Source organism: Gopherus evgoodei, chromosome 14 (assembly GCF_007399415.2).
Source record: "Gopherus evgoodei ecotype Sinaloan lineage chromosome 14, rGopEvg1_v1.p, whole genome shotgun sequence".
Lineage (NCBI taxonomy): Eukaryota > Metazoa > Chordata > Testudines > Testudinidae > Gopherus > Gopherus evgoodei.
The window spans coordinates 3,860,980-3,882,602 of NC_044335.1; the positions used below are offsets into that span (position 1 = coordinate 3,860,980).

Genomic DNA, 21,623 nt, shown 5'->3' on the forward strand with positions numbered 1-21,623 from the left:
TGTTTGTTAGCGGGGCAGGGGGGTCCTAAACCAAACTCGTCTGTAATTCGGAGATGATTATATCTGTTTTTTAGATGATCTCATATTCTTCATGACCTGCCTCACTTCCATCGCCTGTTGGAAACAGGATTTAAGCGCTGCCTATAAAAGATATCCCTGGAAATGGCTGGCTGGCATATGTGCCTCTGGACTTGTGAGTTTATTTTTCAGTGTACTGTATCTTTAAATGTATTTGGTGTTTGCCAGCCCGCAGGGGCAGCCATCATTTTGCAAAGGGGCCGTGCGCGATGCAGCATGTTACAGAAGGGATGCACACACACTGTGCTCTTCCACAAAGACTGTACTTTGGTTTTCTCTTGTTCCCTTCACTCTAAGGAAAGCCATTCAGAAAGAGAGGATGCCGCTGCTCTTTGTGTATAGGAAGCCATCACCATGTGGCGATCCCAGTCGCTATTCATGCCGTGCATGTGGAGCCTCCTTAAAACTTTCCTCTGCTTGGCTGCACGCCTCAGGAAGTTGGCAGCAGCATCTACCAGGCAGTCACAGCTACCCTCTGATGGGAAGTGCAAAAGAAAGGAAAAAATATTTAGAGAACTAGAGAATGAAGCAACAGAAACTGCTGGAAGAAGCCAAGAGGAGTGCTGAAAGCAATTTCAGAACACAAACGGGGAAGCAAATCTGCTTGTGCTAGGCTCTGAGTGTACACAATGCACTTGGCACCAGGAGAAAGCCATATGCAAAAACGAAATGTCTCCTGGATGCCACGTGGACGCTGTATTATAGTGGAGTGTCCCAGCGCGCTCAGGAGAGGGGAGAGAGGATTTAGCAGGAAACATGCAAAAAGGGGGGCTGGGAGCTTTTCCCTTCTAGGTGCCTGGCTCAAATTCACACCACTCTGACAAGCAGTGACCCAAAGCCAGGCCTGTTCAGGAGCCCACAGGAAAGTCATTTGTGAGCTTATCCCATCCCAGCGCCTAGTTGACGAGTGCCAACACCCCCGGTTCCCAGCACAGAAGGGGTTCCCTGGCTAGTGCGCTCATTCACTAACCCAAGGATTAAGCTCCTGGAGCAGGAACCATCTTGTACAGCTCCTAGCACAGTGGGGTCCTGGCCCAGGACTGGTGCCCTTGGCACCAAATACATAACACTAGTAATGATGCTTCTCAAAGTGACCCAGCTTCTCCCCCCAGCGTGAGCCCCCTAGCTCAGGCCGGAAGCACGTACGCGAGACTTGCCCTGTGCCGCCTTGGCTTTACCTTCCCTGGGGATAAACTGCAAACTTCAGTCCCCTAAGCTCTCGGCCCAGCTCCTTCCACAATCGCTGCATCCACTTCCAGCCCTCAGCCTGCCCTCCCCAAGCATACATTACAGCCCAACGTTACCTGGGGGGCGGGGGGAATAAACAACTCGCTCTTTTAAAATAATTGCTTCTGACAGATCCAGTTCTACCACGAGGTTCAAGCTTAATTTTATAATGGTATCGGTAACTATAGCAACGTGTAAAAATAACGTACCCCACAGCAAAGCAAAGTATCAATAAACATTTCTCATTTTCGCGAGCAAGAAAGTGAGAAATATGGATGAGTCTGGCCCGCCCACTCTGGCAGCAAAAAAAAAAACCAACAAAAAAAATCACCACCACTTTCTTGGAGGGCGAAGGTGAGCAGAACAGAACACGGCGTCTTACAGCACGTTCCACACTCGGCGCTTTGCTTCCTAATAAAATCCCTTTGCTCACTTGTGCATCTCCTATCTTGTCCTCTGTCACATGAGTGCAGTACCAGTTCCTACAACAGGGCAGGCAGAAATCGGGCATTGCACTGAATGGGATCCGGACGAGAGGCTGTTCCTGAGAGGTGCTTAGGGTTAGGGTGCTTAGTGGTTCTAATCAGAAAAGTGACTCTGTGAAAATGGCATTGTGGGATTCCCACATTTATACCATCTTACAGACTGGCTGGGCCGAGCTTACAAGAGAGTTTGTGCTATCTGCCAACCCTGCGGACAGAGTTTAGGATCTGACTGCCAAGCTGGCTTCTTTTCTCCTTTTTGGGCATTGTCAGCAGTCATTAAGGTGCTTGGCTCTGTAGCTCAAAGTATAGCCCAGGCTGCTGCCCTGTGCAACTTTAGTGACTTTACTGGGTTTGCACAAATGTCTCTGACGGGCCTTCTAATTGGAACTTAGCAAACCACCCTGTGAGCTATGAACAAGGAGCAATAAATCCCACTAACTCTCTCTGAAGCGGGTGGCCTCTGCAGGGCTAACTGGAGTGAGACACAACAGGAATTTATTTTTGTCACTGCAGTCCGAAGATCAGACTCTAGATATGTCCAGGCAGCAGACATGAGGAGTAGGAAGCTGCTGTGCTCAGAGAAGAGAACCGCGCTGCAAGAGGAGAGATGTCAGGACCAAGAGAAGCAGTTAGCCTGGTGAGGAAAAGGGTAAGTACCTAAAAGAACATGGAGAACAGACTGTTCAAGAAGGAAATTCCAGCTCAAATCCAGGAGACCTATGAGAAACTCATCCTGAGTAAAGCGTAACTAACCAAAGTAGAGATCCTCTGATTGAAAGAGTGAAGTTTTTAATGTAAGGACTTACTAATAGCTTCTTGGCTCAGACAGCCAGAGCACCATCAGCTCTTTGTCCCTCGCTGCGGCAATGCCCAGGGCAGATTGAGAAAGAAACCGATAGGGCAAATTCTACTTCTCCTACCAGTCCCAAGGGGAAATCTCCTGCTTAGATATAAGGAAACATTTCCATCTGATCGGAATAGCTCCGAATGTGCACTTGGGCACAGGAGGAAGCTAATATGTAAAGTAGATTTCATATTATTAGTTCGTTGCCTACAGGACATGGTTCTTCTAGTCCAGTAGCCTGTTTCTGACGATGGCCAGTAGCAGTTACTTCAGAATAAGCTATAAAATGGAAACTAAAACCTTTCTACAGCTCCTAACACAATGGGATCCTGATCCATGACTATGACTCTAGGCACTGGGGTAATACAAATAAATACAAATAATGATAATAATAAAAATCTAAGCAACATCACTTATGCCATCGACTGCTCAGAGGGAAACAATCAGTGCTTGGCTTGTGTTGGTTTATATATTTTGATCATGCCTAATATAATATATTTTTATTACCGGTACTTATAAATGGTTAATCCTTTTTTGAATTCCACCAACCTCTTTGTGTCTATTATATACTGCGGCTGTGAGTTCCACATGTGAATTAAGCACAATATTTTTTGAAAAAAACCCTCTCACTCAGAGAGCACAGCAGATTGTTGCTGAGATGTGTGAACAAGAGCGGATAACAAAGGAAAAAAGACTTGGGCTGGCAGGGAAGGAAGAGAATGGATTTGCTTTAGGTAATAACTGGTTAACACACAGGGAATGGGAACTGTGACACTATGTACCTTGGGGAAACACCCTGCACCCTCATGGTCATCCTTATAATAGGATTGTGTGGTATCCAATGCAAAGTTTGTCATGTTGGGTGTCTTCGGAAGGCTCACGAGGTTCTGAGCATTGTTGATATAGTAATGTTATAGGTTGTAATTTCATGTATATAGTTATGAGGCTGAAAATGGCTTAAAAGAAACTCAGGCAAAACTGTCTAGGAACAGAGGCAAAGAGTCCTGTGGTACCTTATAGACTAATAGACGTTTTGGAGCATGAGCTTTTGTGGGTGAATACCCACTTCGTCGGATGCATGTAGTGGAAATTTCCAGGGGCAGATATATATATGCAAGCAAGAAGCAGGCTAGAGATAACGAGGTTAGTTCAATCAGAGAGGATGAGGCCCTCTTCTAGCAGCTGAGGTGTGAAAACCAAGGGAGGAGAAACTGGTTTTGTAGCTGGCAAGCCATTCACGGTCTTTGTTTAATCCTGAGCTGATGGTGTCAAAATTGCAGATGAACTGAAGCTCAGCAGTTTCTCTTTGAAGTCTGGTCCTGAAGTTGTTTTTGCTGCAGGATGGCCACTTTAAGATCTGCTATTGTATGGAACAGAGGGGCAGTTCACACCTCATCAGGGCAGGTATGGGACAAACCCAGCCCAGCCTCACAGGAACAAAGGACACTGGCCTAGGTAGCAACAAAGTATCTGTTGGATTCTTGAGTGAATCACTCCCCTTCCCTTGGTCAGTTTGGGACTGCGATGAGGTAATGCTCATCTGACCCTGTAGGGGAGGGGGGCAAAGCCAGTAGGGAAAAAAGAACATGATAAAAGAGAGAGACGTTTACCATGCTCTTCCTCTCTCTTCCACCTCCATCTACAAAAACCACCACCAAGCGACTGAAGGGGCAAGCCTGGCTGAAGAGCTATCAGCTAGCCTGTGGTGAGAAGCATCTAAGTTTGTAAGGGCTCTGAAAGTGTTGAGATCAGCTTAGAATGCATTTTGCTTTTATTTCATGTGACCAAATCTGACTTCTTGTGCTTTGACTTAAAATCTTAAAATCTATCTTCTGTAGTTAATAAATTTGTTTGTTTATTCTACTTGAAGCAGCGTGTTTGGTTTGATGCATGTCAGAGACTCCCCTTGGGATACCTAGCCTCATACATATCAATTTCTTTGTTAAATTGACAAACTCATATAAGCTTGCAGTGTCCAGCAGGCATAACTTGACCCTGCAAGATGGAGGTTCCTCAGGTTGTGTCTGGGACTGGAGATATTGGCTAGTGTCATTCGGTTGCACAATCCAAGCAGCGGCTGGCCAAAAGTGCTCACTCACATAGCTGGGAGCAGCTTACATGCTACAGGCTGTGCATGAACGGCCTGGGAGTGGGGGTTCTCCCAGCAAAGCAGGGTAAGGCTAGCTCCCAGCATCAAGGACTGGAGTGACCTAACAGATCACCAGTTCAGATACCACCAGGGGAGCGTCACAGAAATGCCTGTGTTCCAAGGTTTATTTGTTCTTAATCATCCACGGTGAAAGATTGTGCTTTAAGGAAGTCCAGCTCGGTTCGGAGGTTGTATCCGGTGTTGTGGATTGCGACACTAGCATGTTAAATCATTTCCTCATTAGCACAGGCTCAGACAGTTCCCCAATGTCCAGTCTTGTGAAAGGCTTGGTGTTTCAGTTAGAATCATGCAGTGACTAATTAATGGAGTTAACTGCTTACGCTTGGTGATGGTAACTCGCATTAAGATGTAGATAATTTCATTTGTTAATCCTTCAGGCTACAGAGAGTTCACATGTAGCTAACTGGGCAGATATTTATGCACATGGTTAGAAGCTGTGGTGACAGCGCAGCGATCACCCTAGCATTTTACTGGCAAGACTTACATGATTGAATTTCTTTTCCTCTCACGTTACTGAGCTTCTGTTTTGCCACTGGGGCTGTACTTCTCCTGTCTCTTTGGAGAGCATGGCCACACTAAGTCTGTCACTAATCACATTTTGTATTTACATGGGGCTTTTTATCCAAGGGGCCCTCGCTCTTGGGAGAGGAGCAGTTAGCAGTCATTGAAAATTCCCCACCTAATCATTTGTAGCGGAACTCCTCCAGTTTGGTGTCGCTCAATACACACTTTAATAACTCCTGGACACGTCTGGAGTTTTCTTCCACAAATCCGATCTCAATGGGGAACCAATATCTGCACCAGGCACTTCCGTAAACGGTGGTTAGTTACAGAACTGCACGGTGGGAAAGATGGTTGATGATTGAAAGAGATAAGATAAGAATGTGCAGAACTTCTGTGAGCTAGGCCAGGACGTGGTGTTTCTTTAAGTCTCTCCATTCATTTTTGATGCATATAAATACTCACAGATATGTCTGGCCAAATAATAGATCAGACGCAGAGGCCAACAGGCAAGGTGCTGTTTATCTACCCGCGGGAGGCAGGGCAGTGTCAGTCATTTGGGAATGATGTCGGGTGAAGGAAAGGCTCATTCTCCATTAAAATAGTGGGTGTCTATAGCCAGCCCCCAACAGCACAGCTTGGGACCCCTCCTCCTCTATGTCTAGATCTTTGTCTCCGCGTCTCCACACGCACGCGGGGCAGTGACTATAATTTCAGATGCCCCTCTGCCCGGCACGTCTCTGGGGGTTGAGGGTCGGACTAGAGGGGGTCTGTGCTCTGCAGTGCTCAGACACACGGTCAGCACGGAATCAACTGCTGAATCCTGTAGCTGGGGGGCCAGAGGTAAGAGCATGTTGCCGGTTCAGGAGCCTTGTTGCAACTGCCAGGTGCACAGAATGGGCCCTCTCTTGAATTTACACAGACCATCCTCCCAGCTGGGAGCTACCGCCACCTGATGCAAGTGTACGTTTGCGCTGGAATAATTTGGGTCACAACAGTTAATGGCTAACCCTGGTCAATATCTTCAAGATTGCACAGTACACAGCCCTTAGGCTGTATGAATCCCTGATCCCTAACCCTGAAACCAGTAACTCCCGACCCCCTCGAGTACAGACCCTCTGCCTACTCATCCTTGTTGGCACTAGTGGGCTGGGTTCCAGGAGAAGGGGGTGCAGCATTTTGTGGTCTGTATGTCGGCGAAGTGAATGGCATGTCACATTCTCGCTTGTCACCTGTGACATATCACTTAGTCCATGCCAGCCCCCAGAAAGCAGCTGGCCTTGGGACCAGTGCATCAGCTGAAGGCTTGTATGTGCGTCGACATCACAGAGCTGGAAATAATCACGGCGGTTTTGCTGCATTCATGGATTTGAGAAACCCTCTCCCATCCATTTCCAGCAAGGATTTCCCCCAGCAGGCCAGTCGCAGCCTCCCCTATGGTGGACAGCTGAAAGCATGAAAATCACTAAGTATGAACAGTCTCTTGTGCTCTGAAATAAAGAGTTCTGTGCGCTCACAAGCCACAACAGCCTCATGTCTGCAGAGCTGCTGCACACCAACCACTCTGCCTTGGGGAGTCTCTCTCCATGCCTGAACTGGCTGTCACCTCGGCTGATGTCAGGACAGGAGGATCTAAGCAGCAGGCATTTGGGGTTAAAGCCACACTCCTATGGGGGGTCCTGTCCCTGCCCCATCTGCCCCAGCTTGAAGGCAGGACCCAGCAGCAGCAAATCCCTGTTTAGATCCTAGAGGGAATCAGCAGAAACAAGGCTTCTATGTTCACGCAAGCTTGGCTGTCACTTTGGCATCTGCAAACTGCCCTAACTACTGTGGCAAGGGTTAGATGTGGGTTGTGCACAAATAACCTTTAGAACTGTTATCACAGCCACTCATATCACTGTCGCCCCCCGTTGACATTGTCCCCTAGGGTGTGATCACACTTCCTATCTATCTCCTCCACCCAAGTGCTTTAATGCCCCACTGGGACACAATCAGCAACATAGAACAACACATATAGGACACAGGGCCACATCCTCGGCAGATGTCGCACCACCCATTCCAGTGGCTTGTCTGGCCTGGGCTCTTTTTAAAAAATGCCAAAGAGAACAGACATCTCAAAGCCAGGACTTCAAAGTCCTGCAGCCTCCTTTAGCAGAAAGCCATGGCAAGCAGGAAGCGATGGGCTGCGAAAAACGAATGTGATAAATGTCCCAGCAGCAGCATTCTGAATTATCAACAGCTGCTGTGAGATTTTATCAAGCAGCCCAGCCAGCAATGAGCTACAGTCACCTAGGCCTGGAAGACAGAAGAGCACTATCTGCAGTTTCAGCACTGGATGTTCTCTCGCGATAACACTTTGCAATCAAGGAAGAGTTCTGAGGGAGTGAAAAGAATCCAGATGGTATCCAGTATAGGGCTGAGGGATTAGCCCACTGCAGATCCTGGAGGCATCAAAAGGGGATGGATGGATTTAAGAACTTCTACTGCACCCTGCCTCCAAGGATCTCCAAGCACTGCACAGACACTGCCGAGCGGTAGCTGAACCATTTTATGGAAGGGGAAGATGGAAAACACAGAGCTATTATGGTGCCCGGTCATGGAGCAGTCTGTAGCCAAGCAGAGAACAGAACCCAGCTCTGTGCCTTAGACACAAGAGTCGATTTCCTTCAGCTAGCGAAGTGTGAGAGAGGGCTCGTGGCCTTGCACGGCATCTCTAGACATTGGGCTCAAATCCTTTTGCTGGTCACAGGTGAAAATGAAGGTGGCGGTTTCCTCCAAGTCTCCATCTCAGTCCGTCACATGCTGGGTCGTCTCGGCTCAGGCTAGGCCAAGGACTGGAGTGGCTGGCAGGGAGTGAGCACATCTGCAGGGGGGAGTGTGCTACCATCGGCCCATTTCCTCACACTGATGCTGTTAATTTCTCTCTCAGGATCCAGACAATCTCTCCCTCACCCCAGACACGCTGCATCCGGGCAATTCCCACTGGAAAGCAGCCCCCTCAGGAGATCCTGCTTGACAATGTGCTACTTGGCTCAGGGCATCAGTGCTACTTGGCCTGCAGCCAGCCCCACACCCTGCCCTGCACACAGCCAGTCCCGCACCCCCTGTCTCCAGCCAACCCCACACCCCATCTCCAACCAGCTTCGCATCCCCTGCCCTGCCCAGAGCCAGCCAGCCCCACACCCTGTCAGGTTATTCAATTATTTTCATTAAATATGTAGGCTAAATAATGAAATTAATAAATTTTCAAGCCGAATATGTATTAATTCTAATGAACAATGCCACTTTATGAGTATTCATTTTTGAAAGTTTATAATAAGCAATGCTCTGGGGGGAGGGGTGGGGGCAGAGGGCGCAAGGTGGAAGTTTCGCCTAGGGCGCAAAATATCCTTGCACCAGTCTTGTCCCCGGGCCCTTTGTGGGGCCGGATGATGGGGTTTCCCATTCACTAGGTGTGATGAACAAAGGAACCAGTCCAGGGCACATCACGATTCCACGTCAGCCGACCCAGACGCTGCACCATCAGCATCCGATTTAAGAACTCTGGGATACCCAGAGGAGGAGAAGTGCTGTGTAAAAACAACCCATGCACATATGTTTACTTTCTGAGGAATGGCAGCTATCTTTTCAGCACAGTGGTCATGACAGGGGACACAACACAAATCAGAGATGGGCTCAGCTGCAGCCCCTGGAAAGGGCAAAATAAATACATCAGGCATCAGCACGACCCCAGTCCCCTTATTAGCCCCTGGAACATAAATAGATGGGCTGAGGAAGCAGCATCTGGATGCAGATGTGGGTGAGGCTGGGATGTCAAAGCTGAACCAGAGGCTGGGATGGGTTAGCCCCCATCACATCTCCTCTGGTGAGAGACAGGCCCCAGAGTAGGAGAATTCTCTAAGAGCAAGAATTCTGGAGCTTTTGGCCCAGAATGGAAAGAATCCTATTCAATGTCTCTTCCTGAAAGATTTTAGCTGCCTCTGAATGGGAACCTGAAATCAAGCCCCTGTCCGGTCCTGGGCTTGACCTGGAATCAAAATCCTAGGGGAAGATTTGGCTCCAGACACTGAGATCCGACTCCTTCCTCTTATAAAATGCAGGGTGGCTTATGGCTGAGGTTCTGGTTTTGCCCTAAGGATAATGCCCAGATAGAGAATGGCACAGGGCCTGGGGATGTCCTCAAAGAAGGCTCCTGGGAGACTGGGACATGAGGTCTGACCAGGTGCAGCCAGCAGCCAAGCAACAGTGCTGGGAAACGTAGGTAGATGCCGGGATAAAACAACGCTGGCCACAGAGAGACTGCAGACAGCCAGGGAAAGTTAAAAGGCCTCTGCTCAGCAAGATCAAAGGCTCCAGCAGTGCTTGTTACTCCTCCTCACCCAATCAAAGGCACCAGGACTCCACTCAGAAGGTAGGGCATGCAGCTCTGGGCTGCTGGTACCTACACACCCTGCAACTGATGCGACAGATCACACCTCGCCCAGACTATGCCAAGAACCTCAGGTCTGTTTGCATCCAGCTCGCGGCCTTGTGCCTTCATCTCAGTGGTAGGACGCCTGCCTGCTGAACTGAAGCCCAGCAGCTATTCTGTCCTCCATTCCATGGTACAGGCAGGTGTGTTTGTCCCACAGGGAGATGGGAGTCACAGAACATGCCACACTAGCTTGCTTTTGCCCTCTGGCAGACATGAATGCTCCCGAATCAGTCCCGATTTCCTGCGGCATTCTTACTTTCAGCTAAGAAGTCACAGCTTATTTTACAATTATCATGGCAAGAAATAATCCTCAGCCCTGAACACAGCAAGCCTAGGTTCCGATTTGTATATTCCTCCTGCTCCCCCGCTTTCTTTTTCATAGCCCCGCTCCCCATGTGACAGCCAGCAGCAGAGCACGTCCCCCGAGCACAGGCTGAGCCCAGCTAGACATCAGGAACAATTAAGTGCTGTTTGTGGGAAACAGGCCTTGTGAGGAGTGAAGGACTTTACACCGCTGGCAAGTATATTTGTCTCTGTCTGTTCATGCACAGAGCACACTGCTGCTGGCACAGGCAGGCTTCGCTTTCCAGTGCTTGCCAAGAACACTACCTCGGCCCTGACGAGTGGGAGGAGGGCTGGGAACTAGGGATTGGTAATTAGTTTTCCATGCTCTTCAGGGCCCCTAGTTGAGAGGGGAGGGTTAGGGACTCTCTGAAGGTTTGGCAGCTTGCACCTCTGTGCCACTCCTGTCCTCCAGCACTTGCTGCTTCTCCGAGTTTCTCAGCTGGCGCCACTGCTAAGTGTCCCAGGGCTAAGGGCGGATTATGTATTTCTTGTCTCTGGTAACAAGAACCAGCAAAGGAAGCTGTGAAGTCCCTGTTTTGCAGCCAGTGCTCATAGTAACGCCCACCTTGCAGAGATCACCAGGATGAGCTCACGTACACGCTGCACAAGTAGATGAAGAGATAATGGACAGTAGGTCAAACTTGCTGTAAGAGAGCCGGTTAACTCTCCAGCACATTGCTGAAAGCATGAGGAGAAGCTGTTCCTTCTAGAGGGGAACAAACAAGCATTACCACCAGAGCTGTGTAGTATTTTATGTTTCACTAAAAACTACCCAGGGACCAGCATTCCCTGACGTCCTCAGCCATTAATGTGGAAACACCTGCTCTCCATATTCTGGTCCCGGCAGCCTGAGGCAGAAGTAACATCACAGAACGGAGTGAAGCTACAACGCGGTAACACGGAACCAGGCTGGAGAATACCAGCTCGGTCAAGATTCTGGGCTGCGTTCTGATCCTGGTTACTCCAGTGTAATCCTAGAGCCCCTCAAAGTGTTACACCTGAGCAACTAAGATAGGAATCTAGCTTATTTACACCAGCGAACACTAAACGTGACTCCACTGAAGCCAGCGAGGCTCCGCTAGGTTTACGCTGGCCCTTAAACTGGAGCACAAGTCACAAAATCAGGATCTTCATTTAGGACCACACCATCACCATGTCGATAAGAACACAGAGCCCTCCACCTGCACCAGGCCCCTGAAAATTCAAAACTCCAACCCTACAGTCAGCACTGTGATGATGCCTCTTCATGAAAACCCCTGGGTCTCCTTCCCATCTAGCAGCAAGGGCAGCGCAGGAGCCATTGGGTCACTGGTCCCTGCTCCAGTCATGTACCTAATGGGGGCAGAAGGTGCACACTGGAAGCAGATGTGGCTCTGAAAATAAACTGCTTTGCCAAGGAGTTTGTGTACAGAGGTGCAGGTCCCCTGATCCTCATCCTTCGCCAGCCACATCCTTCTAATGCCCTTGAAGCCTTAACCATGCTGGGTTCATGCAGAAGGACTCCAGCTTTGGAGTTGGCTGCCCAGGGTCTGTTCCCCTCCTGCTCCCAGCTTGAGGGTTTCGGTGTGTGTCCCAGGGCTCTGCACAGCAGAAAGGCGCACAGGGCCCTAGGAAGCCAGGGAAGAGATTGGAGTGGGACGCTGCTGGAGCGTTCCCTGTGACGTGAGCCCAGCCAGGACGTTTAACTCCTCGTTGTAACTAACCAGCCAGTAATTCCAGAGATTCTTCAGCTTCTCAGCGCTTCCTGACTCTGAATGCTCTGGAGCAGGTTTTCAGCCCACAGCCGGAGCACCCTGGTACCTCTACACAGCTACACTTCAAGTCCATACAGGTCAAGATAGGGCAGGCTTCCAGGATATGCCCACCTTTCCTGCTCTGACTCAGGCCAATAGGAATTCCCCAGCAGGAAACTTGCAGGAATATGTTAAGGAAGCCTGGATGAATTACTCTGCTTCCACCGCTGCAGGTGCCATATTCCAGCAAAAACAGAGCCAGAAAGCAGCTGACAGGTCCCTGCATAGCTCTGAGAGACACAGAACCATCTAAGTTCCAAGTAACAGCTTCAGGACCGTCCCACTGCATGCATGCAACACCTGGAGCTATGGAGCCAGATCTTGATTGGGGTCTCTGGGCACTACCACAATACAGACAACCAATAACGTTTTCATGGGTTTGTATTGTTATTCACATAGAGTAAAGGCCGCTTTCCTGTGCTCAGGAGCTGAGATGGATTTCGGCTGTGGTTGTTGGGGCAGACGAGAAGACAGTGCGTTGGGAGTCAGGTTTTAACATTAAGCAATCAGACGTAAGCAGTTCTGCAGAAGTCATTGACCAAGGGCAAAACAGCACAATCTCCCAGTGGAACATGAGTGTGACTAAAATTAAGTTGAATGTGATTAGAAATACTCCTCCCCAATTAGTCTACAACAGAGGTTCTCAAACTGGGGGTCGGGTTATTACACGGGGGGTCGCGAGCTGTCACCCTCCACCCCAAGCCCTGCTTTGCCTCCAGCATTTATAATGGTATTAAATATATTAAAAAGTGTTTTTAATTTATAAGGAAGGGGGGTCGCACTCAGAGATTTACTGTGTGAAAGGGGTCACCAGTACAAAAGTTTGAGAGCCACTGGCCTACAATAACTGGTGGCTTTTCACAGTAAGCTGTGAAGCAAGCTGTATTGTTGTGTCCTAGTTTCACTGTTCCTTTAGACGCACACAGTTTGGGTCCTCCCTGCCCCCCTGCCCTTCGCTTTGGGACTGGTAGGGCAATAGCTCAGGTTTCAGCCTCCAGCTGTAACCACCATCCACAGCTTCCTAGGACTGCCAGAGGACCTGGGATTTCTGCTATGAAAAGCAAATCAAGTGGTAAAAATCCTTGCTGAATAAATAATAAAGACAATTCCTTTGAGGCCCCCTCCTAAAGGCACAGTACGCAAGTTTCTTGACTTTGCCGTTCATCTTTAAATAGAGCGAGACCAGTGACACATATCACAGCCAAGGAAAGGCTCATCAGAAACACATGAGAAGGAAACACACAGAAGAAAAGCCACCATCAAACAACTGTTCTGCTTCACAAGGCAGCTTTACCCGACGCTGCCATAATGGCCTTTGCTTCTTTGATAAGTAGTTGAGGGTAGAGGGATAGCAAATAGATTCTTAATGCAGCACCTGTCCCTTTGTTTCCCTGGGCTACATAAGAATCTTGTTGAGGTTAGTCGTCTCTGACTGTGAGACACCCATGAGAGCAGAGACCTATTGCAGTGGAGTGAAACAAGCCAGCTGTGCTCAGATGAGTGTGCAATGAGGAGGCCAGGGAGGATATGGTCTGCGGCTGTTAAAATGGGTCAGAAGGTCTCTTTAGGAGCCCATGAGTCTGACCCTCACACAGATACGAATGCCTGCTCCCTTCCCCCCCATAAATTACGTTCTCCCTCATCTGAGGCTCAGCAGGCTCTATGCATCACTCCTTCTCACTGGCACAAGGGAATTTTTCCATCATCAAGTTAACATATTGTTTAGTATAAGCTAACATCAGATCAAACTAATTTAAGCTCCTTCTGTACTGGGTGTCTTGGATTAATTTGGCAGGCTACCCAACTAGGCTGAAGGTACATTTGGCTCCCTGGAGGTGCTAAATATCAGAAGTGCAATAGCAATACCTAGCTTTTAAAGGGCTCATAACAAAATCTGCTCCAGGCTCCTGCCTCTCGAGTCAGAGAGGGCTTCTCGGGGCTAGGCCAGGAGACTGAGCAGTGTGGTGCATCACTTCTATTCTGAGTTCACGGCCTGGTTTGGTTGTGAGAAAACACAAAAGTCAGTTAATTTGAGGAGTGGCTCAGAGCTCTGGTGGTCTGCGCAGTGTCTGGGGCTGAAAATGAGAGCTACACTCGGTAGTTTATGGAGGCTGAGCTCATTGCATACACTCCTGGCAGCCCTTCAGTCCACCCACAAGCTCCCTGTGTGCTACCCTGCCAGCGCCCCCTCCTTCAGGGACTCCCTGCAATTCCCCCCAGTGGCTTCCCTGCCAGGGCCTCCGTTTGCCCCCCATTCCTCCTATCAGAGGGTCCCCCATTCCCCCTTCAGGTTCCACAGGCTGGGAGCACTTCCTCCCACTCCCTTTCTTCTTTCTAACTGGGAGAGAAGTCATTCAGCATGTGAAATAATCTGAGATCATCGTTAAAGGGTGGAGGAATTCCTGTGCATGCTGGCTGATGTGTTGTGGAGGTCCAGGAACTTTATGGGCCTGATCCAAACCCACTGAAGTCAATAAGCATCTTTGATTTGACTTCAGCTGGCTTTGGATCAGACCCTAGACTGAGGTCTTCTTGTGGCATTGATTTTAAAGGAGAACTCCCCATCGATTTCAGTTTCTACACGTTAGCCTGTGGTATTCTTTCCTCTTGTCTGATTATCATTTTAAGAGACTTCCTCACCTGCCCGGGATTTTGAGAGACTTAATGAAGCTGGAAGACCCAACAGGCTGGGTGGTATGGCCTCATATGGCCATACCTTTTAGAAGTGGTTGGCCATAAGGCTGAAGGCTGATTGCTATTAACCTCTAAGGCAGGTCCCTGTTACATCATAATATAAACTGCTTTGTCCTAATAAGATTGTAAAATATTTGTCTCTAAAGGAAAAAGCCCTAGCAAGTGAGTGAATGGAATATTTCCATTAGTGATAAAATGGTGCTACTTTGATAGAACTAGAACTTGTCAGGAATGCAGTGTGTGGTCCCACTGCGCAAGAATTGAAAACCTCTCCACATCTGTGTGTAATTTTAAATCACTCTCTCGGTGTAGAAAGAGCAGCTACCAGCGTTCTCCTGGCTGTCTGAAACCAAGCAGGGTGGGAAGCGTGATGAAAAGGGGATGAGAAAACCTGACTGGAGTCGATGTTTAAAGACTTTAACATTTGAATCCCACCAGACGAAATTCTTTCCTTTTCTGAGCACACTTGTGTTTCTCTGTTAGGCAAAAGACACTCAACACTCTATTCTGACACCAAGAAAAGAGGGGAGCAAAGCTGGCGATGAATGAGGGGCAGCCTATACTAGGGACTCAGGCTAGCTCCCCCTTACATGAGGAATCCGGGTGTGAAAGAGCCAATAATCTATATAGCAGTGCCCGTTGCCCACCCAGCACTGTGACTGGTTTGGCTCACAAATCATGGGGCCTGACCATGCTGCTGGTGGCTCTGGCCTCAAATGCTTGTCCGTCTGCATTTAGTGTCTGCATTTACAGTAGTAGATAAATCCCCATGGCAGCCTGGAGTCCACTATGGACTCCCTCCGTGTGTTTATGCCAGTTCCAGCATGCACCCAGACTGAACAGGTCTGACCCTGTAGTGAGTCTGCAGCTGGGGCTGCATGCAGGGAGATGTTCTCCTTTTCCACTCCATGCTGCCCCCGCTACTGCTCAGCCTGCAGGGTGGGCATGTGGGTGGAGGGATCTGCTGTCAGCTGCAAAGGAAGTAGGCTGAGAGTACAGGGACTCAGTGTGGAACAGGCTGCAGGCACAGGGTTCTGCCCATGCTGTCCCCCTTCCTCAGGAGGGATTCACAAGTCACAGTCTGGTTGCCTCATGGGTCAGTTTGTCCCCAGCCGGATAAACTCTCTGCTTACAAACCTGCTGCCTCCTGTCCCCGAGATGCATCAGAAAAAAGGCCACTATAGCCATAAAGATGCCAGCATCTGGATAGGTTATTAACATTGTCTCTAGCACATGGGAAGGTGGGCTCCAGACTCAGTGCCTTTGAGAAAGTGGGGCGTGATGGAGCAAAGGCTGAAAATCACTGTTATGCTGGACTGGACATGGAGCTCAGAAGCCAGGAGTCCTGTCTGATCCTGGCTCTGACACCACTGGCGAGGGGAATGAGAAGGAGGCATTTCAAATAGCTTCAACCTTCAAAACTCCCTACTGGCTTTTTGAGTTCCCAGCCTGCAGCACCTTGGACCTGGATTTTCAATGACACAGAGTGGGCACAACTCCAACTGAAGTCGATGGCAGAGGAGGGAGCTCCGCATCCCTGAAAAATCAGACCTGAGGTGTCTCAAGTTGGGCACTCAAAATCAGTGCCCACTTTTGAAAATGCCATCCTCCACCTTTCCATGTGTCCCAGTCTGTCAGTTAGGGGCAGTGCCACTTACCCACTTCCGGAAGGAATTGTGCTGATGTTGGCACAGTGCTTAAAAATGTAAATGTTCTGGATAAATACTCAAGTATTGTCAAGAATCTGTGGACAGCCCAGACATCCCTTGATACTATGGTGCCACCCAGAATTGGATAGCAGTTTCAGGAGTAGAACTCAGATCTTCCAGTACAAAATCACATGCCCTTTCTACTTAAGCTTGCATTAAAATATTTTGTTTCAATCTCAACTTTTAAATTATATGTAACATGATGAAACATTCATTTAAAAATTGTCAAAAAGGGATGTTTTCCACTGCCAGAATTCCCCTCCCCCCAAATGATATGTAGACAAAATCAACGTGATTGCAAAGCATTTCGATTTTGACAGAACTGCATTTTCCACTGCCCCTCCTAATTGGTGCCAGTGGCACGTGGCTTTATTGCAGTGTTCTGAATAAACACTGTGGTGGTGCTACGTACAAGCTGTGTTACTGCTGCAATTCCTGAAGAATGCATAATATAAAATAGGGAGACTTTCTGAGTCCAGAAATAATCTGAGCTATTTACCAGATTTCATTCATGCTCCTGTGTCACGGGGGACAAGCTAAAACCCCAACCAACCTCTTAGAAAGAGAATCGGGCCTGTCAGTTTGTTGGGGGTCACTGAAAAAAAATTTAAGGCCTGAAGCCCACAGAGTGACTGATCCAGCCACAGACATAGAGGGCTCAAATATCCAGCACTGTTGCCACTGGCCTTGTAATGCTTCCCCAAGAAAGGGATTGAAAGCATGGAAAGCTCTTCGGTCCAGCCCTTGAAGCTGTGAAAGCAAACCTGTTCCTGAAAAGCTCTCCTGAAAGACTGAAACCTGGGGCTTCCTCTTCTTCAGTTATACCGGCCAAGCAAACCCTGCAAGCAGTGAGTTATTTATTATTGCAACCTGTCAGAGCGGCTCTGAATGCACAGAGTTCTCCCAGCACCAGGTCTGGATTGCTTAGGAGCAACTTAACACCAACGGATGCCGGAGCCACCTGGTTGTATGGCTGCTGAAGCAGATAGGAAAGGCCAGTGGGGCTGACTAAGGAAAAAATGGCCTTTAAAATCCAATGCCTCCACCCCAGCTCAAATGGTAGTTTCAGATTAAATTAAGAAGCAAAAGCAGAAGCTAAACTTGTCGAGCGGAGCCTGGCTGCCCAATAATAGTATTTAACGTCTGGCAGCGCTAACCCACCCCGATGAATAGCGCAGCAAGCTGCCTGCTAACGGTGGGAGTTTGATTCCGAAGGAAACTACTAATTACGGCATTATATCTCCTGAAAGGCTCTGAGCTCTCGCTCCTTCGCAGGCACTCAGCAGCCAGGGGAAATGGCGCTTTCATCACAAACAGATTATTAACCTGCAGCCCCTTCTATGGCACAAGGGCCTCCTGAGTGGGCGGGCCCCAGAAAACACCACTCGCTTTGATGGGGAGCTTGTGTAACCAACCCAAACAGCCTTGGAGCCGGAGGGACGGGGCAGGGGGGCAGACTGCTGAGCCCGCTGGCCTGCCCATATGTTTTTTATAAGGAAGCAACACCAGTTTAGCTCCATGATGAGCTCACGCCACAACCATCTGCTTTGCTTCAGCACATTTCTCCTTGCAATTTTTTTTAGCTCTGTAACTTCCCTTCCTAACCGTTCTGTAGCTGCTGCTTGCACACGGGCTGTCTCCACTTTGTAATCGCCTCAAAACAGGTTGTCTGAACCTTCAGCATGGCACAGGAGAATAGCCCAGACACGCTGAAGTCAAACAGGCCTCCAGGAATTCTGGCTCCATTTAAAAATAACCATCAGGGCGGAGAAATGCCACAGACAGCTGCATGCATCGCACCCATATATCTTCCCCCTTCCTTCTGGTCCGCCCAGCACCAACTGCTCCAGAATTCAGTTCTGGGGGGTGCCAATGAATCGAAATCTAGGGAGGAGGATCTCTCATGCTTCTATAAGAGGATCTATTATAGGATCTTAATAACCCTCTGCCCAGTGCCTCCTGCTTTCCATTTGGATGCCCACCACTGTGCAAGGAATTGTTTTAAGCCCAGACCAAGCTCCTCTGGCCTTACAAAAAGCCCCACATGAAGCATGAACGTGAGACAAAATGGTTCCAGTGTGCTCACAAACCCCATTCCCTACTGCTCACTTACACGCTTGCCAGACAGACAAGGGAGATAAAGATGGTGGTAGCAAGTTTTTTTTTACATAGGATGGCCGCTGTTTCCACTGGAATAACATTGACCACAAAGATATTTGCATTATGATAGTACCCAGAAGCCCTTAATCAGGTTTGAGGCTTCACTGAGCAAGGCACAGCACAGGCACATAGGAAAATACGTTCCCTGCTTTCAAGAGCATGCAAATTAAGACCAGATGCAACATGTGGGTGTAGCAAACTACAGGACAGAGGAGAGGGGTTGTAGTGGTAAGAACATGAAGTTATATGGGCTGACAATGCGCCCAGCTTGGGGGGACCATTTCCAAATCTCTTGAAGTAGCTTTGTTTTTTGTTTACAGCATGACATAAATCAAGAAACTAGCTATGGCACTCTGTCACCCTCCCAAGGGTGTTACGGTTAATGGGGGCGGAGGGAGGCTGCAAGCCAAACTGCTGGAAGAATTACAGCAAAGTTCTCCAGAACATTGGAATTATTCTTGTTCTAGAAGAGCAGTCGCAGAGCAAGGTCTGCCGCCACCTTCTGGCTGAAGTCTAGTGCGGGACAGTAGCTAGCTGGTATTTGCGCTCTTCCTGCTCCTGGGTATGGATAACTGTCTTAGGCAGTGTGAGCATAAGAATATTTGGTCTATCTGGCCCCAATCAAGGATTTTTCTTTCTGATAAGAAGCTAAAACAGCAGCAAAGACTCCCCCCAAATATCTGCCACTCTCCAGCCCACTTTGACTCCCTGTGTGCTATGCATTCATATTGCTTGTAGGGTAGGCTCAGGTACAGTGGTGAAATCCTTCGGGGCCCGATGGGCAGCCACAGCCTTACTCGGTAGGTCATTCCATCTGTTCTGACCCAGGTTGGCAGCGAATGAAAACTGTTACCAGCTGACCATTGTTCAATGAGTTGATCATTGTTCATTTCCAGGAAGAAGCACCCTGGCCACAACTGGCCCCTTGTTCACAGAGAAAACCAAGGTCTGAATGGGTAATGGAGGCTCTGCTTGCCTGTGTGTGTGTGAGAAGCGTAGTAGTGTAGCAATGCCATGCCCATCGTCCCCAGTATAGTGGGTCTGGTGTCTTGCAGGAATACGCACAGCACTTGGGCTATGGCTACACTGCAATCAAAGACCCATGGCAGGGGTGCTGCTGGCCCGGGTCAGCCAAGTTGGGCTCTCAGGGCTCAGGCGGCAGGGCTAGAAAATTGCAGTGTGGACGTTCAGGCTCCAGCTGGAGCCTGGGCTCTGACACCCCACGAGGGGGGAGGGTCTTAGAGCCAGGCACCAGCCCATGGGTCTACACTGCTGTTTAGCCCCAAGCCCCCTGAGCCTGAGTCAGCTGAGACTCAGCACCACAAGGTTTTTACTGCCGTGTAGACGTACCCGTGAATACGCTGCAGTGTGAGAAGGGAGAACCAAACTCTTGCCTTCTCCCTTCACGCTCTTTCTCTGCCCTGCTCTTCCTCTGCTTTCACCCTCCCATTGCCTCCATCCTCTCATCCTCGCACTTCCCCCCTTTCCTCCCTCGCCGCCTTGGGCTTTTGTTCCATTGATGGAAAACAGGCCTTGTCAGCCTGTGACAAACGGCACGTCGCGCAGGGCATCCGTTTATCCATTTCCCCTCTCAAACAAAGCTCTCCTCATCGCCATACCACAGAAGGAGTCGGTACCAGTTGGCAACCAAATTCCTATTAAGTGCACTTGCTGGAAGGGTTCTTCTTAGCTCCTGAGGACTCGGAGGGCAGTGCAGTGGGTAGGGGAGATGGAGACCAGGCTTTGGGGTGAGGGCCAGGGGAGTCGGGGGTTTGTCTGGCATGGATGGTTGTGAGAGGGGGGTCAGTGCTGTCGGGGGCACCTCTCCCCTTCCTTCAGTTAGCTGTTGGAATTTAACAAGGGATTCCCAGGGCCTCTTCAGGAGGTTGCAGAGAGACTCCTCCTTTCTCCTATTTCTATTCTCCCCCTCTCTCCCCTATTTGCTCCCAGCCCCACATCTTCCTACCCTTCCAGCTAAGGCGCTTACTATTATTAACATGTATTATGGTAGCACCTGTGAGCCCCAGTCCTGGGCCAGGACCCCATTACACAAGGCACTGTACAGACATGGAACAAGACAGTCTCTGTCCCACAGAGCTTCCATTTAGGGAGAGCAAATAGAAAGAGTGAAAAACTGGGATGGGGTAGGAGGTAATCGGCAACTATATGAGAAAAAGCCCCAAATGTCAGGACTGTCCCTATAAAATTGGGACATCTGGTCACCCTACTCCCATTACCGACGTCTCTGAGCCCCTCACAGTTGGGAATGTGTTTCGCCTCACTGCTCTCCTCGGGGCAGGGTGGGGCTGTCACCGCCAAATGGAGCAAATAAGTAAGCAAACAATTTTCACACACCTAGAAGATAATGTGATAAATAACAGTCAGCATGGATTTGTCGAGAACAAATCATGTCAAACCAACCTGACAGCTTTCTTTGACAGGGTAACTAGCTTTGTGGATGGGGGAAAGTGGTAGATGTAGTATATCTTGACTTTAGTAAGGTTTTTGGTACTGTCTCACATGACTATCTCATAAACAAAACTAGGGAAATACAACCTAGATAGAGCTACTATAAGGTGAGTGCAAAACTGGTTGGAAAATCATTCCCAGAGAGTAGTTATCAATGGTTCACACTCATGCTGGAAGGGCATAACGAGAGGGGTCCCACACAGATCAATTCTGGGTCCGGTTCCATTCAATATCTTCATCAGTGATTTAAATAATGGCATAGAGAGTACAATTATAAAGTTTGCGGACAATACCAAGCTGGGCAGGGTTGCAAGTGCTTTGGAGAATAGGATGAAAATTCAAAATGATCTGGACAAACTGGAGAAATGGTCTAAAGTAAATAGGATGAAATTCAATAAGGACAAATGCAAATAATTCCACTTAGGAAGGAACAATCAGCTGCACACGTACAAAATGGGAAATGACTGCCTAGGAAGGATCACTGTGGAAAGGGACCTGGGGGGTCATAGTGGATCACAAACTAAATATGAGTCAACAGTGTAACACTGTTGCAAAAAAAGCAAATATCATTCTGGGATGTATTAGCAGGAGTGTTGTAAGCAAGACACGAGAAGTCATTCTTCTGCTCTGTTCTGTGCTGATTAGGCCTCAGCTGGAGTATTGTGTCCAGTTCT

At 48.8% G+C, this 21,623-nt stretch overlaps 1 protein-coding gene across 2 annotated transcripts in view; it reads left to right on the plus strand.

Annotated features, from left to right (window-relative positions):
• Positions 1 to 21,623, plus strand: part of LOC115635018 (tyrosine-protein phosphatase non-receptor type substrate 1-like) — a 79,734-nt gene that overhangs the window by 30,579 nt on the left and 27,532 nt on the right. The window lies entirely within an intron of this gene.